We start from the raw sequence: 18,313 nt of genomic DNA, 5'->3' as shown, positions 1-18,313 counted from the left end.
AGAAAACAAGAGCAAGTCAAGGTTCCCTTCTAAGTTTACAGACTAGAAAAAGTTCAATCCAATACTTTTTGCAAAAGTAAAACCACAGACCTTCGCTATCCAAATATGGTAGATGAGTGCTGTAGTTTGGATAGGAACGGCTTCCACTGATTTATGTGTTTGAATGCTTGGCATAGGGAGTGGCACTAGTAAGTGGTATAGCCTTGTTAGAGGAAGTATGCCACTATGGAGGCCCGTTTTGTGGTCATATATGTTCAAGGTCTGCCAGTGTGACACAGTCCCTTCTGCTGCCTGTGGATCAAGATGTGGAACTCTCAGCTTCTTCTCCAGCACCGTTGTCTGTCTGCACACTGCCATGCTCCCATCACGATGATAATGGACTGAACCTCTGAACCTGTAAGCCAACCCCAATTAAATGTTGTCCTTCATAAGAAGAGTTGCCTTGGCCATGGCGTCTCTTCATAGCAATGGAAACCTAACTAAGACAATGAGTTTTTTGTTTCACTTAACATGTAGATTATAGCTACTGTAAGGAGTAAGAAAAATCATGATTAATGCTGGTTTGAGACAAAGCGTGGTAAGGGCCAAAAGAGAAATGGGTGCTTTGAGATCAGAGAGCGAGCTTTGGTGGAGCTCCTCCAAAGAGAGGAACAGCAGTAAAGAGAACCGTGCTAGCACTGCCAGAGCCAAGAAAGGACAAGCAGCCTTTAGGGAAATCAGACTACTCCAGAGACTAATGATGCACGTTCCCTAATGTGATTAACAAGTCTTAAGGAATTAAGAAGTGCAAGCTGGGACTATACAACTAAGAAGCAACACAACTACCTGTCTAGCATGTTTGAAGCTCTAGGTTCCACCTCAGTGTCAGAAGAGACAGGTAAAAACAGTGTAAGACTGATAAAACAAAACAGTACAGTTCCCCTTTCAATCTGGCAAACCATCTTAGTGTGCTGAAAGGAAACCCGTGACACCATCGGTTCTGTGCTCAAATACAAAAGCCCTCCTTGAATTATTTATTCAATGCTGAGGTTCCCTTCAAAGACTGTGAGCCCAATAACAAAATTTAACTTACGCCATTTAAAGTCTAACTCAGAATGATCAAAGCACACCCAATTAGCAGATGTAAAACATATACCTATCACTGCATCAAACTAACCCCTGACATTATCTGTACCCTCACAGGGCAGGAGTCTGTTACGAGGTACCAGCCAAGACACACTGTGCCAAATGGAACCAGCACCTAATGTCTAGTAACAGGAAAGTCAAGGAGTATTGTGTTTATATGTGTGATGGTTTGTATATGCTTGGCTCAGAGAGTGGCACTATTAGGAGGTGTACCTTGTTCGAGTAGGTGTGCCACTGTGGGCGTGGGCTTAAGGCCCTCACCCAAGTTGCCTGGAAGTCAGTCTTCCACTAGCAGCCTTCAGATAAAGATTTAGAACTCTCAGCTCCTCCTACACCATGCCTGCCTGGATGCTGCCCTGCTCCCACCTTGAAGATAATAGACTGAACCTGTAAGCCAGCCCCAATTAAATGTTGTCCTTATAAGACTTGCCTTGAGCCGGGCGGTGGTGGCACACGCCTTTAATCCCAGCACTTGGGAGGCAGAGGCAGGTGGATTTCTGAGTTCGAGGCCAGCCTGGTCTACAGAGTGAGTTCCAGGACAGCCAGTTCTACACAGAGAAACTCTGTCTCGAAAAACCAAAAAAAAAAAAAAAAAAAAAAAAAGAATTGCCTTGATCCTGGTGTCTGTTCACAGCAGTAAAACCCTAACTAAGATAATATGCTAATATGCAAATTTCTAGAATACAAAAGGATGTACAATATGAATGATACCTATAATTTAAAGCATTTCCTTAAAAAAGGCAAACACTGCAAACTGCTAGTAAACTTTACTTCACTATATGGGGAGCATGGCTGCACCCAGTGTGGCTTTGTACTTCTATGCCTGTACAACGAGAAAGCAAAAAGCACTTGGAGCAGCAGTCCACCTGGCTCCCCAGTGCCGCTGCACACACAGCTACCATCCTTACCCTGAGCTAGGGTGGACAAAGCACCCACACCGAATGCAGGCTCAGAGTTCCGAGGATTCTCATCTGAACTGCCTCAACCGTGGGAATGCTATGGGTGGTTTGATGCCTGAATCAGAACAAACCGTCCCAATGGTACCTGTAAAAAGACTGCAGAATTCCTCAACACTAACAGTTGTTACACACAAGCACGTTGTTAAAATGAGAGGGTTTTTTTTTTTTCTTTTTTGAGATTTTCGTTTTCAGAAATAAGGTTAGGGATTTAGAGCTCAGTGTAGAGGACTTAAGGCCCCAGGCTCAGCCCTCTGATCCAGGATGGAAAAGACATAACTACAAAATAAATCTACATAATTTCAAGATAGATTTTTATTATTTATGTTTGTGCCTTGTGTGTGTGTGTGTGTGCATGAAGGTTAAAGAGTGTGTCAGATCCTTTGGACCCGGAGTTACAGGCAGATGTGAGCTACCTAAAACAGGTGCTGGGAAAAGAAGTGGAGTCCTCTGCATGACCAGGAAGCACTCTCAATTGCTAAGTCATTGCTCCAGCCCATAGTTTGAGTTTTAAAACATAAACACTAGTGTTCAGATGAAATGATAATTGCAACATTTTATAGTTTAATGTTTCATATCAACAACACTAATTTCAGGGTGCTTTAACTGTCTGTATACCAGAGATGGATGCTTAAATACGTTACAGATTGATTTAAAAAATGTCAGTATTGGAAAGTCTTAGTTATGTCTGATAGCAAGGAGAGTATATCTTGCAAGAAAACTCTCCAGTCCAAACTCAGCATTCACTACTGTTTGCAACCTTCCAGGACTTCACATATTTCTTTAGAGAACAGTCAGATCTCAAGCAAACAAACAAAACTACAGAACACAGACAGAAGCAGGTAGACAGAAGCAGGTATCACTACTGATACACTGATACGTTCATGCTTTGAAACTGTCCTGAACTGGTCCATAAAAATTAACCATCTATAAGACAAGTTAGGTAGACAACTCCCTTAAACCATAGGACCTTCGAAAATTATTTTTTAAATGCACTTTTTTTCTTCTCAACTCTAACATTAAAATGGTCTGAAAGGCAGGTGTGAAGCTAGCACAAATCAATCTGAGACTGGTAAAAAGACAGTAACAACGGTTTCCTCCTCCCTTCTGGGTTCCAGACACTGGCCTTTTATACAACCAGTCACTTCCACCTTTAGGGGAAGGAGGTCAGGAGGAGGGCAATTCTATCAACTGCTTCTCAATCACCTCCTAGGTGAATGCAGAGGCAAGCAACTGAAAATCCTGAAGCATCCATCTACTAGACCTTAACTTTCACTTGGTTCTGGTCACAATTAATTTTAACACCCTTAAAGGTTTTCTTGCATGTCAAAAACATTCCAAAAATGCTGTACAAGTAAAGTACAGACACTATCAAAAATGCGCCTGCTTTATACAAAGGCAAAAGAAAGCAAGACCTTCAACGACTTGCACCACAGTAGCTTCGGCATTAGGAAAGGTGGCCTAGATTTCTCAAATCTTGGCTGTCAAAGCCAAAACCAGTCATTAGCCGTTGACCTACCGAAGTTTCAAAGGCCGTCTGTCTGACTGCTTGCACCAGAACTACTCTAATTTAAAACCTTGTCATACCAGAAAAAGTAATCTCATTTTACACAAGGCGAAGTGGAGAGTTTAAGGCGTAGGAACTACCCAGACCTTTTCTTTTTCCTTTCTTTTGTTTTTTTTTTTTTTTCTTTAATTTTTAAGGTGTATATGCAAGCGTGTGAACCTTTTCACTAGCAAACCTCCTTGCAGGCAGAGCACTCCAAGATGTTTACGTGAGTAACTAAAACAATCAGCTCAGACAATGCAAGAGAGAGATACCACGAGAGAACACCCAGCCGCAGACGCGCTAGCAGGACGTCCTTCTCTCTTTTTTTTTTTTTTTTTTTTCAGATGAACCTGGGCCATGCCCCGGAACGTCCTTCCCTTGCTAAGGTAGCTTCCGAAGCCTACGTTTTCCTGGGAAAAAAAGAGATCGCCCGGTCTGCGGTGGCCGGTGTCCCCGGCGGCCCGCGACCTTCCCGCCCCGCCCCCCCGGCCCGCCGCGGACAAAGCGGCGCCCCTGCTCCCCGCGCGGCCCGACCAGGCGCAGCACAAAGCGCCGCACTTCCGGCCCGCGCCTGCCCCGAGCCGCCGCCCCCATGCTTCCAGTACTCACGGTGGCCTGCGCCTCCGGGACCGGCGCGCGCCGGCCCGAGCCGGCACGGCGTGTGGCTCGGCGACGGACAGTGCCCAGACGACGTTCGGCTGCGGCCCACCGCTAGGCCCGAGCTGCCTCCCGCCCGCCTGGCCGCGGCCCCCACTACCGCCGATGCTGCGCAGACACCGCAGCTCACAACCTCACTTCCGCCCGCCGCGCGCCAGCCGGGGGCGCGCCGGGCACGTGACGCAGCTGCGCGCGCGCCCCCAGAGGCTTTCGCCAGATGCCCGGATGCTGGGACGCGCGCTTAGGCTGCGAGCCTCTGCTCAAGCTCCGGCTAAAACTCGGTTGGAAACAGCGTAGTAGAACGTAGCTATGGCCCGTAGTAACCTCGGAAGGAAATGTAGTCTGGTTCGCATTATGTTCAATAATTCCTTTTCCCGGTCTTTTTTTTTTTTTTTTTTTTAAAGCGTTTCCCGTGTTGTTGTTTCGTTTTGGACTAGGATGGCCTTGAATTTACAGATCTAGAGTACTGCCTGCCTCTGCCTCCGGAGTACTGGCCTTGAAGCGACAGCTGCCGTGCACAGTCCTAAGATTTTAATTTTAATATGCGTGTAAGTGGGTAGCTGTGTGGGGGTTTGCTCACAAGAGTGCTGGCCTGTTACTACGTGGGATGGTGCTGGAAACTTCTCTGAGCCATCTCTGGGACTCCCCACCCCCCTCTTTAAAAGATGTATTCATTTTGTGTGTGAGTGCATGTATATTTGTGCACTGCCATGTACCTGCTTAACTCCTGCAGAGGTCAGAAGAGGGAGTTACAGATGTTTACGAACCATCATGTGGATTGAACTCCGGTGCTCTATAAGAGTAAGCAGCAAACACAGCCTTTAATCCCAACATTGTAGAGGCAGAGGCAGGGGGGTCTCTAAGTTAGAGGCCCCCTTGGTCTAAGGATCGATATCAGGACAGCCAAGGCTATGCAGAAAAACTCTGTCTAGGGAAGAAAAAAAAAATCACTGAGTCGTCTCTCCACCCCCTTTTCTTTTTGATCTTTCAGCTCCAAGGCCACCACAAGATTTTTACTCTGATAAGCTTGCATCTGTCGCAGAGCTAGGAAATACCAAGCACTTAGAGCAAACCCCAAACCACACTGGCTTCACAGAGTAGAAAAGTCAACACACAAAGTATACATGCCAGGAAATGTTTGGGAATAGAAAATAGTAAAAAAGGGGCTATTATTTTCATATCCTACCAGATATGAAACCATGCACTAGTCAGCCAATAAGCCGACTAGTGCACAGATAATGAACCAACAGAATGTAATGGAAAATCCAGAAGTACACTAAAACACTTGGTAGAAGTTGATATTTAATAAAGTACTTCATATCACTAGGTGTTATTATTTGGATTTTAAAGGTTCAAAAAAAATCAACATGTTGATGTCTTGGCTGCTAACCTGACAGCTGAAGCTATGTAGGCTCTGACACAGGCTCAGAGCTCTGCCTGCCTCTGCCTCTCAAGTACTGGGATTAAAGATGTGCCACCAATTTTTCCACAGCAAACATAGCTGGCTAGCTAAGGATAAAAAAGGACCATTAAGTAAATGGTATGGGGGACAAAATTTAACCAGCATAAAAAGTATAAATTGTATCTATAATTCATGTACCAGAATAGATTCTAATTTTTTTAAAAAAGGCATACATCTTTAGCCATGAAAACAAAAAACAAGTGAACATGGGGGAAATTTCTTTTTAAATATGGAGTAAAGAATGTCTCAAAAACCATAAACAATGCCTAGGAGAAACATTGGCTGGATGGGCGGGGAAGTGGATTAGCAGAAAAAAAAAAAAAAAAAAAAAAAAAAAGCTTTACATTGAAGCCTGGGGATCCCCAGAGCCCACTAGTGAAAGAGAACAGACTCCATTAAATGTTTTATAAATGTTTTGGAGAAATCACCTAATCACCTTAAGCAAAACTAAAAGGCACTTGATTGAGAATGAAACACCACAAAGGATTAATCTCTTTAATATCCTGAGACCTGCCAGAGTCCAATAAGAACCAGTTCCAATAATCAGTAGAGACATGAGTAGAGTTTATGGCTAAGAACATACAAATAGGTCTCAATAATGTGAACAAAGTCTAAGACACAGAACTTTGGAGGCAGAGATACAAGGAGCGTCTCAAGCTTGAAGCTGTCTGGCCTCCATATGGTGAGTTCTAAGTTTGAGGCCAACAAGATTCTGTTTCAAAAAGAAAAGCAACAAAACAAAACCTCAAGCAAACAAACATTAAGGTCACATTTTTACCATTGACTGGGGAGCATTTTTTAAAAAGGCAATATCCTCTATTGGTGAGGCCTCAGGAATTGGACACCCAATGGTTCAGTTGGTGAGAGGACCATCTGAGATGTGTATCAGAATCAATGCACACAAAGACACAAAACTTTTAGCCCAACAACTCCTAAAGGCTTATCCATATAGACAACTTTCTACTAGCCAGGGTTCTCTCTGGTAACAGATTTTTTAGAATGAATCTCTATATTTGTAAAAAGGGGATTTATTAGAATGACTTACAGAATGAGGTCCAACTAATCCAGCAATGGTTGCCTATGAACTGAAGGCCCGAGAATTTAGTAGTGTTCAGTCCAGGAGGCTGGATGTCTCAGCTGGTCTTCAGTACAGACTGGAGTTCTGAAGAAGTAGGCTCTAATGCCAGTCAAAGAGTAGACTTGCTAGCAAGGCAAGAATGAGCAGGCGAAGAACAAAAGCTTCCTTCTTCCATGTCCTTATATAGGCTTCCAGAAGAAGACGTGGCCCAGATTATAGGAGTGTCTTCCTGCCTTAAGACCCATCGTAAAGACCAATTGATCTTCCTACTTCAAATTAAGCAAAAATGCCCTCCATTGTTGGGTTTTAGTTAATTTCAGATGTAGTCAAGTTGACAGCTAAGGACAGCAATCACACACTTATAAAATGAAACAAGTACATATTTCAGAGAGCTTTCTTTCTAACGGTATAATACAGGAAGCTCCCTCCAGATGCTATTCTGGGATCTGGGACAGACGGCTGTGCTGAACTTTTCTAGCCCAAGGATGGAGCTGTTATCACCCCAGGACAGGATATGGTTTGAGCAAGGCTGCTGCTCATTCCAAGTATGGTGTGGAAGAGTTCTCCTTAACACATTCTAATCTGTCTTAGGGCATCATGACACTACTGTAGAAGAATCTACACTTTAGGCAACAGGGTCGTTTGACCCCTTATAACCCATGAGGTCTTTACAAAGTCAATCCTAAGGAAACAATAAATCACACTGTAAAATGTATTCCTTCAACAAATGATGACCTGCACCTCTAGCCATCTAGATATTACTCTGTGATAGTTAGTGTGAATTGTCAACCTGACAGATTCTAGAGTCCCTAAGGAAATGGGCCCCTTGGTATGCCTCTGGAGGAAATTATCTTGAGCGTGTTAATTGATGGGTAAACCCATTTTAACTGTGGATGGGGTCATGCCTTAGGTCAGAACCCCTGTACTGTATAAAATGAATAAAGGGAACTTAACATCAGCATACATCCTTCCATCTTTGATTCCTAATTGTGGGTACAATGTGACCAAATTCCTTCAAGTTCTTGTGCTGTGATAGCCCTGCCATGATGGGCTATCGCCTGGAACTGTGAACCATGCCAACCCATTCTCCCTGAAATTGCTTTAGTTAGAATTTGTTTATTTGTTTGTTTTGTTGATGGTTTGAGGCAGGGTTGTACTATGTAGCCCTGTCTAGCCTGGAACTCCTTCTGTACACCAGGTTGGCCTCGGACTAACAGAAATCTGCCTGTGTCTGCTTCCCAAGTGTCGAAAGGCATGCACCAGTACACCTGGCTTTGGTGCTGTGTTTTCTCACAGCAGTAGAAAAGTAAAGTAAAGTAAAGTAAAGTAAATTATCCATGACTTTTTGTTCCTGTGATAAAACACAACTATAAGCAGCTTGTGGAAGAACTTACTTGGGCTTACAGTTCCAGAAAGCTAGAGTCTGTAATGTGGGAACTCGTGGCAGGGTATGGCATCTGGTGGCCTGAGCAAGAAGCTGAGAGATCACACCTCCAACTGGAAACACGAAGAGAGGGTGAGCTGAAAGTGGGGTCAGGCTGTAAACACTCAGAGCCAGCCCCCAGTGACCGAGTTTCTCCAACCAGGCTGACTCTCCTAAATATTCCATAACCCTTCGTGACCCACTTAGTGTCACCAAGGAATTGAGTGTTGAAATACCTGAGCCCGAGGGACATTTCCATTTCTACCCACACTGAGAGAGATTCTGAACACAGGTTTTCTACCTGATAAGATCTAACAGTCGGAGCACCATGACATAGAGACACTACCTGACTGCCTGCACAGAACCCTGCTTCCTCATCAAAGCAGTCCTATAGAATGCCATCAGGGGCACAGCATCCTCCATGAGTCTTATGTACTCCCCAGTTCTGCCAGTGAATTCTCAGTGAATTCCTTCTGTCTCAGTGAATTCCTTCACTGACAATCTCATCCAGCCAGCACAAACAACCCTAGCATCCATTTACTATGGGATGGTTCAATGTACCCTAGTTCATCTACATAGTAAAAATTCTAACTGAAACACAAAAGAAAGCAAAGAAAAGAAACAAGGAGCCTTTCCACCTATCAACACGGGGAGATAGGACTGTGCTGAAGGACATAGTGTAAAAAGGGGAGAAATACATATAATTAAAAAAAAACATACTACGTAATTTAAAAAAGCATTTAAAAACAAATAGCACCAACTGCCCGTGGTGAGGCTGGGATGGAGTGGGGCCTGAGCAGGTTGGGGGAATCAGGAGAAACATAATATTCAGGAAGGCTTTTTTTACAGAAAAATTAAAATTTCATTGTTTCCCCCTGGAAACACAAAAAGTATCATAATCCCTTCAGAAAAGGGTCTGGCTGCCTCTTACAAAACTAAATGTGCAGTCCTACAAATTGTACCTCGGAGAATAGAATCATGCAGAGACTTGTATAGAAACGTCCATAACAACTTGCTGATTATAGCCCCGAAGCAAGGCACCAATGTACCCATCACTAGGAGAAATGATGCCCCTAGTGCAAATGAGCTCATGGATCTAAGAGCTTGACAGGAAATCTCCAGGAACTTAGGGAGCCATTTCCCAGGCACAGCCATTGTTAAAAACCATAGTCTAGAGCTGATAAGACAGCCCAGCTGTTGAAAGGACTCACTGAACAAGCATAAAAACTTTAGTCAATCCTCAGAACCTACAGTGTAAGATGATAATTGACCTCTGAACCTTGTCCTCTGACATCTAAATGTGTGTTGTAGTACGCATGCCCCCTTCCCCCCACAGTCCTTATAATGAAGTGCAAAAGCTCTTCAAAGTGTCTGTACTTTGGGGGTAGCTACACTACCCTCAATAAGCTATAGGCTCTGATAGCTTCATGTATGTGTCATGCTTGCTATGGACTTTAACAATCTTGCTAATCAGTTAAGTTTATATTATATCTATGGCTTTTTTGGTTTCCATTTATTACTGCACACAATAAACATCCTTGCAAACAATTTTTGAACGGAGTCTTCATGTACTGAGGATAGTTATCTCAAAATCAAATCACTAGTTTTTCTAGTTTTAATTATTTGTGCATGCGTATGTGTGTGTGGGGGGGGGAGTGGGGAGGTTCATGCTTATATCAGTGCGGGCACCCTCAGAATCTAGAAGAGGATGTCAAATCTCCTGGAGTATAAGGAAGTTATGAACTGGGCACCGGGAACTGAACTCAGCTCCCCAAGAAGACCAGTACCCACTCAATCTCTGAGCTATCATCTTCAGCCCAGATAATTGGATTAAAGAGATGGAGTTGTAGGTTTGTTTCTTTGTATGGGTCTGATGGAGCCCGGGCTGGTTTTGAACTCCTGATCTTCCTGCCTCCACCTTCTGAAGCAGGAGTACCAATGTGGGTCACTATGCTTGGTTGAGATAAACTAATTTTTTTTTTTTTTTTTTTTTTTTTGGTTTTATGAGACAGGGTTTCTCTGTGTAGCCCTGGCTGTCCTGGAACTCACCCTGTAGACCAGGCTGGCCTCGAACTCAGAAATCCGCCTGCCTCTGCCTCCCGAGTGCTGGGATTAAAGGCGTGCACCACCACCACCCAGCTAGATGAACTAATTTAAAGATTTCCCCATACTATCAAAATTTTCTCCAGGAGAGTTGGACCAACTTATTGATGTATAAGCATCCATTTCTCGCCATTGGTTTATCTGACGTCCTACACACTGAGTTCTTCCTAATTGTCTTTGATGCTTTTATAACCGAACATCTATATTCCACTCATTTTAATGTAATTGTATTTTTAGGTTATATTTATTTGTAGGATGTACCTGCATGTACCCTTTCTCTTCTGTTGATGACTTATGAATTCATTGCTCACTTTTTAAAAAGAGTTTCAATGTTTCCCTACTCAGTTTATTTGTTTTAGAAAGACCTAATAGAAAAATATGCTTTTCTATCAACCATCTAGCTAGAGGCAAAGGTATATTATTATTAATTATTGATTATTATTATTACTATGTGTGCATTTACGATGTGAAGGGGCACACAAGAGGACAACTCTGTGGCGTTCTTTCTCTTCTTGACCTTGACATGGCTCAGGGATCCCAACTGCGGCCTTCAGGTGTACTCACCAAGCACTTTATCCATTGAGCCATCTCACAGGCCCAGGTGGCAAAGTTTTTGAGGAAGTGAAATTCTGGTTTGGTTTAGCATGTTGAGTTGAGTGCAGGGGTCTATCTCTCGTCCCTTCCTGTAGTCCAGGCTGGCCCTAGACTCTCGCTCTTCTTACCTCCACCTTCTAGGTACTGAGACTACAGGTGCTCACCACCATGACCCACTCCACTTCTTTTTCAAACTAATAATTGAGGTAAACAAGAAAGTGGGACTAGTCACAAAGTAATTTGACTGAACTGAAGGCCACAGAGACAGGTGAGTAAGTATGACACCCTGGAGTGGCCCCTCAGTGCGTCCTGTTGGGTTTAGACCAGGAACTATACTTTCAACACAGACACATGTGGGCTAGAGTAGATGCTCACTCACACACAGTGGGCCTTCTGAGGATGTGTGCTCACTCACACACAGTGGGCCTTCTGAGGACAGGTGCTCACATACACAGAGGGCCTTCTGAGAACGTTTTTACTCATGTATAGTGGATCTTCTTCTTTCTTGACAGGGAGTTAGGACACAAAGCCAATTTCACTAAGCCAGAAAACCTACTAGCAGATACTTAAGCATCTTCACTAGTTCCTAGAAAACATATTTAACTCAAACTATATTCAACTGCAACAACTTTTTCCTATTATTTAAGGTATGTATGGTATGTATGTATGACCTTTGTATATATTCATTAAAGAAAATTTTGGGAGCTGGAGAGCTATCTAGCAATTAAGAGTACTGGCTGCTCTTAAGGGCATCTCTGGCCTCGGTAGGAACTTGTATTATGTATACATAGTCCCACACAGGCAGACCCTTGGGTCTCCTTACCATGAGGCAACACCCATCTCTCCTGTAGGTTATTTGAGATTAGGCATTACCTGGTAGAAGGGCAGATAAGGCAGATACACAAGTGTAGCCGCCCATGGACACAAGTCAACTGGGTTCACCTGAAAGGGGGGCTGGGAATTGAAGGGGGAAGGAGGGCGAGAAGAGATGAGGCCAAGACAAAGTTCTCTGATCAAGGCCCAAAGCTTTAATGTTCAGCTCTCAATTTAAAGGGGAAGACCCAACCCACAACCCCTCCTGGTTTCAGATGGGTGGGATAATCCATAGACAGTTCCAGGTCACGGCCGGAGATGTCTCAAGGCAAGCCCAGGGGCAGTTCTGCTTCTGTGTTCTGGGCAGCCAAGGTGGGTAACTCCACCTAGATCCTGTCACTTGACCTTGTTGTGGTAAACAAGGTCTCCCAGGCTTGCTCATGGTGGGGGGAAGGGTACACACAAGTCCATCTAAAACCAGCACTGGGTATATGTATTATGAGGGTACTTTTTTTCTTTGAAGTGACCTATTAATGGAAATTTGTTTACTGTTTCAGGTATAAACATGAGGGGGCACATGCACACAACTATAGGATGTATGGCCCACCAACTCAAAGATGGGCCAATGCTACTTAACAACCCATCCGTCAATCAGGGTAAAGGGTCTACCTAATTTCTACCCAGGGCATCTACTCTTTCCTCTACTTAAACTCATAAAACAATCCCTCCAAAAGGTCATGGGGGTCTTGAGTCTTATGCTTGCTCAGGCTGTTCCCATTCTAGGGAGTGTATTCCATGCATTTTTAAAAAAACAAATGTACACTTTGACGACTTCTATTCTGTGTCTTGTCCAATTCATTGTTTGAGACACTAAGAACCTAGAAAAAACAGTGAGATACACAAGGCACTATAATTCAAGTAGGTTTTTTTTTTTTTTTTTTTCTTTGAAACAGGATCTCTTGAATTCCTAGACTGGCCTTGAGCTCACTAAGTAGCCAACGATAACCTTGGCCCTACTTCATATCTTCTTACCACATCTCTCAAGTGCTGAGATTACAGTTGTGTACCACCGTGCTATCTGTTTTCTAGTTTTGAGACAGTGGCTATGTAGCCCAGGCTGGCCTCAAACTTGTTATCCTCCTGACTCAGTCTCCTCAGTTCTGAGATTATAGTCCTGTACTAACGCCCCCGGCTCCTTCCTCATTTATTTTTTTAATCGTTATATTTTATATTCTAAGCCAAACATTCCTATGTGAGTTATTACTAAGACTTCCAGTTTTGCTCCTTGCTTGCTGTTTTATTTTTGACATCTCAATCTTCCTGTTTTTAAGCATTCAGGTCTTCATTTCTGGCTCCGAGATGTCCCAGGCTCAGCTTGCCCTTGGCTTGCCCCAGTCCCGCTGTCACGCATTTCTCTACGAAGCTCCCTGTTTAGAGGCCAAGATCAAGATACTTAAAGCCACCTTTGAGCAGATAACAGCCCAGGTTAAGAGCAACTCCTTGGCTCCGGCCCTGCACTCGGGTGGCAACTGCCTCGCGCGCATGCGCATGGGCGCGAGCCGGTGACGCAGGACCTGGACTCGCGCGTCCAGCAGAGAAGCAGGAGAAGCCGGCGACCTTGCACTCTCAGCCTGATCCCTGTCTGGCGGCTTGAACATTCGCAGGTGACTGTGCCCGCGGTGCCTCCCTGAGCCCGCGTGCGACCCCTTCCTGGGACCTCCCGGTCCGAGTACCCTGTCCCGCCCTGCTCACGCCCCCTCCGGGGGTAACCCGCTTCGCCAACACCCCCTCTTCGAGGCTAGCTCTGGGGAACTCCAACCTTGCTGCCCGCGCTCACTTCCTCAGCCCCTCGTCCTCTCTCTCTTCCTCGGTGACCCCCCCCGTCCCTGTTCCTCCCCCCTTCCCTAATGGTCCTCTCCCGCTCTTGCCTTCCTTTTCTAGTGTGCCTCCATTCTGACCCACACCGCTCCCTCGTCCCTAATGTCTGACGCTCTGATCGTACCCCCACCCCAGCTCCTTCCTCTCCCCCCAGTATCCATCCTCATTGAATTACCCCCCTGCCTCGCTCTGCCTCCTCCCCGCCTCCCCAGTGTCCTCAATCTTAATTGTATCCTCCCCACCCCCTACCCCCAGCTCCTGGTTCTTCATCCTCCCCAGTGTCCCTATCCTGACTGTTCTCTTCCTTTTCCGGCTTCCCCCACCTTCCCAATGTCCCCCATCCTGATTGTGCCGCCCCACCCCCCCGCCCCGAGCTACTGCGTTCCCTCCTTCCCCAGTGTCCCCATCCGTATTGTATTCCCCTCCATCTCCTGACTCCTCCCTTGTTGCTAGTGTCCCAGATTCTGGTTGTATTCCCCCTCCAAGTCTCTGTCCCTTCCCCACTTCCTGATCTATTTTCCCAGCCCTTCCTAGTCTTCCTTAGGGTCCTGTCTAGCCTCCGCTTTGCCCTGGGTCCTTGCAGGGATTCCTCAGTGTTCCCCACCATAATCTTATCTTCTGACCCAGTGGCCAGTCCTGTCTTGAACCCCGCCCCTTTCCTCAGGGTCCTTTCCGGTTTCCCCAAAGGCCCACTTCTTGATGTATCCTCCCCAGCCCTATGCATCTCTTTCCCAGTGTCCCCTGTCCTAATGGTATCTTCCATAGAGCCGCTTACTCCTGACCCTCCTTCCCCTTCTCCACCCATGTTGGGTGAGGTGGTGGAGGTTTTTCTGATGATGGGCCAGTCTGGCCTTTCTGATAGTTCTGTGACTTCACAAGGGACTGCTACTGCCTTACTAAGACCCCCGCCCCCTTCCTTCTTCCTGGGGTTGCCCTGCTATGGTGGGCCCTCCTGTTCCTCTGCTATTTCATGGTCTGTATTATAGTGCCTTTATTTTTCCGTGTTTGATTGTGCAAGCCCTAACTCCTTTTTGTTACATTTTATTGTTATGCAATAACAATAGTTAGATAGCGACTTCCCGGGGTCAGGGGTTTTTATTTGGGGTAAAGATAAACTGTTGTGTCCAACTCTCAGGTGCAGAGTGGCTTACAAAGAGACTTCATAAAGAAGTGGAGTAGTTTCCAGTGTTTTGGAAAGGTGGGAAGCTCACAGATTCTAGAGAGACTACGTGGCTCATTCAGAACACACTGACTAATTCCTCCGACTGCCCCCCCCCCCCATGTATGTTTCATTTGACTAGGATAGGTTGAAGTGACCCATGCAGGAAGTGACTTGTCCCACTTTACAGGAAGTGGCAGGGTGGCAGCTGGGATTTACTGCCTACTTCCTTAGGGCAGTGAGTGTTAGCTGAAGGAGTGTTGACCAAACATGGCTGTGTGTCCACCAGCCTGTGCTGTGGGCTTGCCTTCTGGAGTGAAGAAAGCCACGGAGCTGGGATTAACTGTTCCCTCTGGCTCCTTAGGATGCTTGGAGTGTTTCTTGGGCCCAGAAGTTTTGACTTTGGGTGGTCAGCAGGGTATGATTTGGGCAGGTGGCTTGGGAAGAGACCCTTTAGCTCAGCAGATGTTTGCCTGGGTTTATCTGGTGCATGTGGTATTTATTCTCTGTGTGAGAGATTGTCCACCTATCTTCCCTGGGGCAGGAGCCAAAACTGGGTTATGGTGTTCAGTAAATTAAGGGTGTAAGCACATTTTTTTTTTTGGTAAGTAAATCTTCTGATAATCAAGACTGAATTTATGAAATCAGTCTCTCTCTCTCTCTCATTATGTCTGTCTGTCTGCCCCAACCCCTTTCCATCTCCTAGCTCTCTAGCTAGAACCTGAACTTTTAAGTTGTAGTTTATGCAAGGAGCCAGTGATCTGAGAGGGAGGGGAGTTAAACCTCTAGTAAGTCAGCTGCAGCCAGTGGCATTACAGGGAAGGGGAAACAGAGGTCTCCTTCCATGCCAGACAGTCTTGCCCCTCTTAGTCTCTGAAGTCTATGGTGTCTGTCACCTCTCTGTATCACCCACACATCTGCATTCCAGGTTCTCTGTTTAGCTTGGTTTGGACACTCTTAAGGATTCTGAGTCCTGTGTGCCTCCCTGTGTCGCCTAGACTGGGGGTGAACCCAGAACCACAAACCTTGAATAGGGTGTGTCTATAGATTCCTTTCTATGACACAGATTCCAAATGTGTCCTGTGTCCTTAAAATACAGAGTAGATAGAGTATAATTCTCGTATCTGCCCTCCTGTCCTTTTTCATTCCCTGTGGTCAGTAATGAGTCATATCTGTTGGTACTGTGTCATACGGGGGCGGTGGTGGCCTGCTGCTGCTGAGTGTAGGTAGTGCTTCATATGGCTTCATACTGTAAGGAACTTGCCATCGTAAAGCTGTTTGCAACAGTAAGCATTTATGCTGTTGACATGGGTAAAGAAAAACCAGCAAAGTTTCCCTGAGGCCTTCAGGGCTCAGGAGCCAGGAGGCAAGAGAACTGGATCAGAGCTGAAGAAACACTTTGAGTGTTTTGTTTGTATATGAGAGAGAGACAATTTTATGAACTGTCTTAGCCTTTTGTGAAATCTGAGCAGTTTTTTTTTTTGTGTGTTTTGTTTTGTTTTGTTTTTAGAACATCCTTCTCCTGTCAGAGTAGCTACCCAGAAATCTGCTCTTGCGGCACTAGCTAGAGATAGGGTGAAGGGGTGGGTTCTCCTTGACTCCTGAAAGCTCGACCATGCTTTTAGCTTACATTCATATGTGACTTCTTTCTTTTTTTTTTTCTCCCAGCCTTTTCTTCTGCATTAGTGGATGCCAGACAAATTAAAGAATTATTTGATTAGTGTCAGCAACTAACCCAAAACTGTACAGTACAAGCTGAGGGAGGAAAGACATAATTAAATCAATATTTCTTGTGAAGCCCAGGCTCAGGGGTAGCCACACCCACCGTGGTCTGGGCCTTCCTACATCAGTTATTAATCAGGAAAATGTCCTACAGGCTTTCCTATGGGCAGATGGATGGAGGCTTTTTCTCAGTGGAGGTTCCTCTTCCCTTGTTACTCTAAGATTATGTCAAGTTGTCGAAACAAAACAAAAACAGGGCGTATACCAAAACCAAGAGTCCAACCTAGATGAAATCCATCTACTTTATTTTCTGATAATTTTCTTTGCTTTCAAATCCGAACTCCAGTTCCAGGGCATTTTCGGCCCTTTTCTGGCCTTCTCAGGCATCTGCAGTCATGTGGCATACAGACACACCTACCCAGAAATTAAAATGAAGAAACCCTGTCTTGAAAAACCGAAAGAAATGGTTTTAAGATCTAATCATTTAAAATGTTTTTTATTTATTGACTGTGCACAGACACACAGGTGTATACATAAACCAGATTGCAGCTGGAGGGAGTGGTTCTCTCCTTCCACCATTTTTAGGTCCTGGGAGTAGGGGTTGAACTCAGCTCTTCAAGCTTGGCTGCAAGTACTTCAACCAGGTCTCCAGCCTCTCCCTTTTCTTTCTGAGAAAAAGATACCATCACTACCTCCACCTCCTCTTCTTCCCCTTCCCTGTCTTCCTTCCTTTCTTCCCTCCCTTTTTCCCTCCCTCCTCCTTCCCTCCCTCCTCATTCCCTCTCTCCTTCCCTTCCTAATTCCCTTCTCCCTCCCTCTCTCCTTCCCTCCTGCCTCGTTCCTTCCCTCTCTCCTCATTCCCTCTCTCCCTCCCTCTTTCCCTCCTCCCTCCTCCTTCCCTCCCTGTCTCCCTCCTTCTCTCCCTCCCTCCCTCTTCTTTCTCCTCCCTTTCTTTTCCTGCTTCCCTCTCCTTCCCTTTTTCTTTGGTTCTGGGGGATGAACCCAGGCTATACATGTTCCAGGCAAATGCTCTGCCACTGAGCTATACCCCAGCCCTATTGCAGTTTTGGTTATTTTAACCCAGAACTCTGGATGTTTTGAACATTCTGTTTTCCATTTTGGGGATTCAACATGCGTTATTTGGAAATGATGCTGGTGCTTTTATGGCAGGAGCCTGGGCCATGGTGGCACTAACAAGGTAGACTCAGCCACAGGTCCTCAATAGGCCAATTAGACAGAGATGGTGAAAGGCCACGTACCCCTCCCCCCACGTCTGGCTTTTAGGGCCTGATGGGAGATTTATTTAGATTTATTTATTTTTATATTTACTTACCTTTGTCTTACATGTAGGGGTGTTTTGTGTCCATAATTGTTAGTACACTGCATTCACACAGTGCCTTCAGAAGGCTGAAGAGGGTGTCCTGTGACTGGATGTGTTGTGAGCACTCACCTGTGTTCTGAGGGTTGAACCTGCTCTCTGCTCATAACTGCTGAGCCATTTCTCCAGCAGATTTAAATAGAAGGTTAGAAGCATGCATGGCTCAGCAGTTCTGGTCAAGGTCTGCATTGTTAACTCATCATTGGTTGAACACCAGTCTGTCCTGCAGGGTGGTCTGACAAGCCAGACCTGAGTGGATTCTCTTATAAGGGACTTGCCTCCCCTGTGGCAGAACCAGGCTTCAGCCTTTCCCTTCTAGCATGAGACTCCCGGGAAAAATTCCATTTCTCCAGAGACCATTGTTCTCAAAGCTTTGTGGTCAGGAGTGGAGTTCAGGATGTGGTTGGGGAGCCAGG

The 18,313-nt window shown here is 45.4% G+C and overlaps 2 protein-coding genes across 13 annotated transcripts in view; one reads left to right on the top strand and one right to left on the bottom strand.

The window, feature by feature from the left end:
- The window catches only part of Fam168b (family with sequence similarity 168 member B), a 29,536-nt gene extending 25,079 nt beyond the window's left edge, over positions 1–4,457 (bottom strand). For 3 of the 12 annotated variants that reach the window (XM_076915089.1, XM_076915092.1, XM_076915090.1), the window contains exon 1: positions 4,240–4,453. The gene's annotated coding sequence lies outside the window, so the exon portion shown is untranslated. Of the gene's footprint in view, positions 1–4,239 lie in introns of all 12 variants that reach the window. The other 9 variants (XM_076915091.1, XM_076915094.1, XM_034521481.2 and 6 more) reach the window with 5 other exon arrangements.
- Positions 4,458–13,290: 8,833 nt separating this feature from the next.
- Positions 13,291–18,313, top strand: part of Plekhb2 (pleckstrin homology domain containing B2) — a 31,295-nt gene continuing 26,272 nt past the window's right edge. The window contains exon 1 of the mRNA XM_034521305.2: positions 13,291–13,424. The gene's annotated coding sequence lies outside the window, so the exon portion shown is untranslated. The remainder of the gene's footprint in view (positions 13,425–18,313) is intronic.

The sequence above is a fragment of the Arvicanthis niloticus genome, chromosome 17, assembly GCF_011762505.2.
Source record: "Arvicanthis niloticus isolate mArvNil1 chromosome 17, mArvNil1.pat.X, whole genome shotgun sequence".
Taxonomy (NCBI): domain Eukaryota; kingdom Metazoa; phylum Chordata; class Mammalia; order Rodentia; family Muridae; genus Arvicanthis; species Arvicanthis niloticus.
The sequence above is the reverse complement of the archived record's forward strand: the minus strand, read 5'-3'. Positions and strand labels throughout refer to the sequence as shown.